Below are 5,628 nucleotides of genomic sequence, written 5' to 3'. Positions count from 1 at the left end.
GGGGTAAATGAGATATTTTGATACAGGCATGCATCAAAAAAAAAAAAAAAAAAAAAAAAATCTCCCCCTGCAAATAAAAAACAGAACAGAATACGGACAAGCTAGGAAAGGGGTTGGGGAGTGGATTCCTACCCCTGCACAAGCGAACAATACAAGGTTTCTCATATTTAATTTCTGTTTACTCACTAAATGAAAGAGTGAGACTCCTCAAAAAAAAAAAAAAAAAAAAAAAAAACCTCCCCCTGAAATAAAAAACAGAACAGAATACGGACAAGCTAGGAAAGGGGTTGGGGAGTGGATTCCTACCCCTGCACAAGCAAACAATACAAGGTTTCTCATATTTAATTTCTGTTTACTCACTTTCTCTTTTTAATGTTTTAATGTTTATGATTACATAGTAAGTGTTTATGGGGTAAATGAGATATTTTGATACAGGCATGCAATGTATAATAATCACATCATGGAAAATGGGGTATCCATCCCCTCAACTATTTATCCTTTGTGTTACAAAAAATCCAGTTATACTCTTTTAGTTAATTTAAAATGTACAATTAAATTATTTTGACTATAATAAACATGTGCTATCAAATACTAGGTACTATTCATTCTTTCTAACTATATTTTTTGTACCCATTAGCCATCCTTGTCTCCCACCCCTGCATCCCCCACTACCCTTCCCAGTCTCTGATAACCATTCTTCAACTCTCTATCTCTGTATGTTAAGTTGTTTGAATTTTCAGATCCCACAAATAAGTGAGAACATGTGAAGTTTGTCTTTCTGTGCCTGACTTATTTCACTCAATGACCTCCAGTTACATCCATGTTGTTGCAAGTGACAGGGCCTCATTGTTTTTTGTGCCTGAATAGTACTCTATTTTGTATATGTACCACATTTTATTTATCCATTCATCTGTTCATGGACACTTTGGTTGCTTCCAGATCTTGGCTATTGTGAACAGTGCTGCAACAAACATGGAAGTACAGATATCTCTTTGATGTATTGATTTCCCCTCTTTTGGACCTATACACACCCCTCTTTTGGACCTATACACAGCAGTGGGATTGTTGGATCATATGGTAACTTTAGTTTTTTGAGGAACCTCCAAACTATTTCCTTTGTGGTTGTACTAATTTACATCCCCACCCACAGTGTACCAGGGTTCCGTTTCTCTACATCCTCACCAGCACTTGTTATTGCCTGTCTTCTGGATATAAGCCATTTTATCAGAGTTGAGATGATATTGTAGTTTTGATTTGCATTTCTCTGATGATCAATGATGTTGAACACCTTTTTAATGCCTGTTTGCCATTTGTATGTTTTTCTTGAGAAATGTCTATTCACATCTTTTGCTCATTTTTAAATTGGATTATTAGTTTTTTTCCTTTAGTGTTGTTTGATCTCCTTATATTTTCTGCCTTGTAGTCCCTTGTCGATGCGTAGTTTGCAAATATTTTCTCCCATTCTGTGGGCTGTCTCTTTATTGTTTCCTTCACTGTGCAGAAGCTTTTTAACTTTATTTGATCCCTTTTGTCCATTTTTGCTTTGGTGATCTTTGCTTGTGGGGTATTACTCAAGAAATCTTTGTCTCCAATGTCCTGGAGAGTTTCCTCAATGTTTTCTTATAGTAATTTCATCGCTTTGAGATCTTAGATTTAAGTATTTAATCCATTTTGATTTGATATTTGTATATGGCAAGAGGTAGGGGTCTAGTCTCGTTCTTCTGCATGTGGATATTCCGTTTTCCCTTTGTGTATGTTCTTGGCAACCTTGTCAAAAATGAATTCACTGTAGGTGTATGGATTTGTTTCTGGATTTTCTCTATTCTGTTCCATTGGTGTGTGTGTTTGTTTTTATGCCAGTACTCTGATGTTTTGGTTACTATAGTACCATAGTATAATTTGAAGCCAGGTAATGTGATTTCTCCAGTTTTGTTCTTTTTGCTTAGGGTAGCATTGGCTATTCTGAGTCTGTTGTGGTTCCACATACATTTTAGGATTGTTTTTTCTATTTCTGTGAAAATGTGATTGGTATTTTGCAAGGGGTTGCATTGAATCTGTAGATTGCTTTGGGTAGTATGAACATTTTAACAATATTGATTTTTCTAATCCATGAACATGGAATATCTTTCCATTTTTTTGTGTCCTCTTCAAATTCTTTCATTAATGTTTTACAGTTTTTGTTGTAGAGATATTCTACTGCTTTGGTTATATTAAGTCCTAGGTATTTTATTTGTGGCTGTTTTAAATGGGATTACTTTTTTATTTCTTTTTCAGATTGTTGACATACAGAAACACTACTGATTTTTGTATGTTGATCTTGTATCCTGCAACTTTACTGAGTTTATCATTTCTAATAGTTTTTGGTGGAGTCTTCGGTTTTTCCAAATATAAGAGCATATCATCTGCAAATCAGGATAAATTGACTTCTTCCTTCTGATTTGGATGCCCTTTATTTCTTTATCTTGTCTGATTGCTCTAGTTAGTACTTTCAGTACTATGTTGAATAACAGTGGTGAAAGTAGGCCAGATCTTAAAGGAAAGATGGTCAGTTTTTCCCATTCGGTATTACACTAGCTGTGGGTCTGTCATATATGGCTTTTATTATATTGAGGTCTGTTCCTTTTATACCCAATTTTTGAAGTGTGTTTACCATGAAGGGATGTTGAATTTTATCAAATGCTTTTCCAGGATCAGTTGAAATGATTATATGGTTTTTGTCCTTCCTTCTGTTGATATGATGTATCACATTGATTGATTTGTGTATGCTGAACCCTCCTTGTATCCCTGTGGTAAATCCCACATGGTCATGACAAATGATCTTTTTAATATATTACTGAATTCTGTTTGTTAGTATTTTTTGAGGATTTTTACATCAATATTCATTAGAGATATTGGCACGTAGTTTTCTTTTTTTGATGTGTCTTTGGTTTTGGTATCAGGGTAATACTAGCCTCATAAAATGAGTTTGGAAGTAGTCCCTCTGCCTCCAATTTTTGGAATAGTTTGAGTTGGTTTGGTATTAGTTCTTCTTTAAATGTTCGATAGAATTCACAGTGCAGCCATCAAATCTTTTCTTTACTGGGAAAATTTTTTTTATTGTGGCTTCAATCTTATTACTTATTATTGTTCTGTTTAGGTTTTGGATTTCTTCATGGTTCAATCTTGGTAGGTTGTATGTATGTGTCTAGGAGTTTATCTGTTTCCTCTAGATTTTCCAATTTATTGACATATAGTTGCTCATAATAGCCATTAATGAGCCTTTGAATTTCTGCATTGTCAGTTGTAATGCCTCCTTTTTAATCTCTAATTTTATTTATTTGGGTCGTCTCCCTTATTTTCTTTGTTGGTGTATTAATTTTGCTTATCTTAAAAAAAACAAACTTTTTGTTTCATCAATCTTTTCTTCATTTCAAATTCTCTATGCTCTAATCTCAAATGCTCTAATCTTCATTTCTTGTCTTCTACTAATTTTGGGTTTGGTTTGCTTTTGCTTTTCTGTTCTTTAAGATGCATTGCTGGCTGGATGTGGTGGCTGATGCCTGTAATCCCAGCACTTTGGGAGGCCAAGGCATACAACTTGAACCCGGAAGTTTGAGACCAGCCTGGGCAACATGGTGAAAGTCCATCTCTAGAAAAAAATACAAATTAGTCAGATGTGGTGGTGCACGCCTGTAGTTCCAACTACTTGGGGGGCTGAGGAGGGAGGATGGTTGAGCCCAGGAAGGTCCAGTCTGTAGTGAGCCATGATCATGCCACTGCACTACAGCCTGGGCATCAGAGTTTCTCTCTGTCTCAAACTAACAAACAAACAAACAAAAAAAAAGGGGGGAAGAAAAGATGCATTGCTAAGTCATTTATTTGAAGTTTTTGTTCTTTTTTGTTGTAGGCACTTACAGCTGCATAAATTTCCCTCTTAGTACTGCTTTCACTATATCCCATAGATCTTGGCATGTTGTGTTTTCATTATCATTTGTTTCAAGAAATTTCTCAACTTCCTTCTTATTTTCTTCATTTACCCACTGGTAATTTAGGTGCATGTCATCTAATTTCTGTGTCTTTGTATAGTTTCTAAAGTTCTGGTTATTAATGTCTAGTTTTATTCCATGTGGTCAGAGAAGATGCTTGATATTATTTCAGTTTTTAAAATATTTTACAGCTTGTTTTGTGACCTAACATATGGTCTGTCCTTGAGAATGATATTCATGCTGAGGAGAATAATGTGTATCTGTAGCCTGTGGATGAAATGTTCTGTAAATGTCTATTGGGACCACTTGTTCTGTAGTGCAGATTCAGTCTGATGTTTGTTGAGTTTCTTTCTGGGAAATCTGTCCAGTGCCAAAAGTGGGTGCTGAAGTCTCCAGCTATTATTGTATTGTGGTCTAGCTCTCTCTTTAACTCAAATAATATTTGCTTTATGTACCTGGGTGCTCTAGTGTTGTGTGCATATATATACAATCATTATATCCTGTTGCTGGATTGACCTGTTTAGCATTATATAATGACCTTCTTTGTCTCTTCTTACAGTTTTTGTTTTGAAATCTATTTTGTCTAAGTATAGGTTCTCCTGCTTTTTTTTTCTTTTTGGCGTAGAATATCTTTTTCTACCCTTTTTATTTTCAGTCTATATATATCTTTATAAGTGAAGTATGTTTCTTGTAAGCAACAGATCATAGGGTCTTGTTTTATCATCCATTAAACCAGTCCGTCTTTTGATTGAAGAGATTAGTCCATTTACATTCAATGTTATTACTGATAAGGGCCTTAATCCTGCCATTTCATTATTTGTTTTCCAGTTATCTTGTGGTATTCCTTCCTGTCTTCTTTTTATTGAAAGTGATTTTCTCTTGTGGTATAATTTAATTTCCTGATTTTTATTTTTTGTGTGGTCATTGTATGTTTTTTTGACTTGAGGTTACTGTGAGGCTTGCAAATACTATCTTATAACCCATTGTTTAAAGCTGATGACAGCTTGACACTGATTGCATAAACAAACATGCAAAAAGAAAACTAATACAAGCTCTACACTTTTTTCTCCCTAGTTTTTAACTTGTTACTGTTTCTGTCTTCTTGTACTGTCTATGTCTTAAAAAGTTGTTGTAGTTATTATTTTTAATTGGTTCATCATTTAGTCTTTCTACTTAAGAGTGGTTTACACTCAATTACAGTGTTATAATATTCTGTGTTTTTCTGTATGTTTACTATTACCAGTGAGTTTTGTACCTTCAGATGATTTCTTCTTGCTCATTAACATCCTTTTCTTTTAGATTAAAGAACTACCTTTAGCATTTCTTGTGGGACAGGTCTAGTGTTGATGGAATGCCTCAGCTTTTGTTTTTCTGGGAAGATCTGTTATTCTCTTTAATGTTTGAAGGATATTTTTGCTAGATATACTATCCTAAGGTAAAAGATTTTTTTTTCTTCAGCCCTTTAAATATGTCATGCCACTCTTTCCTGGTCTGTATGGTTTCCACTGAGAAGTCTGCTACTAGATGTATTGGAGCTTCTTTGTATGTTGTTTATTTCATTTCTCTTGCTGTTTTTTTATTTTTATTTTTATTTTATTATTATACTTTAAGTTCTAGGGTACATGTGCATAACGTGCAGGTTTGTTACATATGTATACTTGTG

General features: G+C 34.3%; 1 protein-coding gene across 2 annotated transcripts in view; it reads left to right on the top strand.

Annotated features, from left to right (window-relative positions):
- Positions 1-5,628, top strand: part of TEX9 (testis expressed 9) — a 95,148-nt gene that overhangs the window by 9,170 nt on the left and 80,350 nt on the right. The gene's annotated exons all lie outside the window — the stretch shown is intronic.

This window comes from Colobus angolensis, unplaced genomic scaffold (genome assembly GCF_000951035.1).
Source record: "Colobus angolensis palliatus isolate OR3802 unplaced genomic scaffold, Cang.pa_1.0 Scaffold19, whole genome shotgun sequence".
NCBI classification, from domain to species: domain Eukaryota; kingdom Metazoa; phylum Chordata; class Mammalia; order Primates; family Cercopithecidae; genus Colobus; species Colobus angolensis.
Note: the sequence above shows the minus strand (reverse complement) of the source record. Positions and strands in the feature narration are given on the sequence as shown.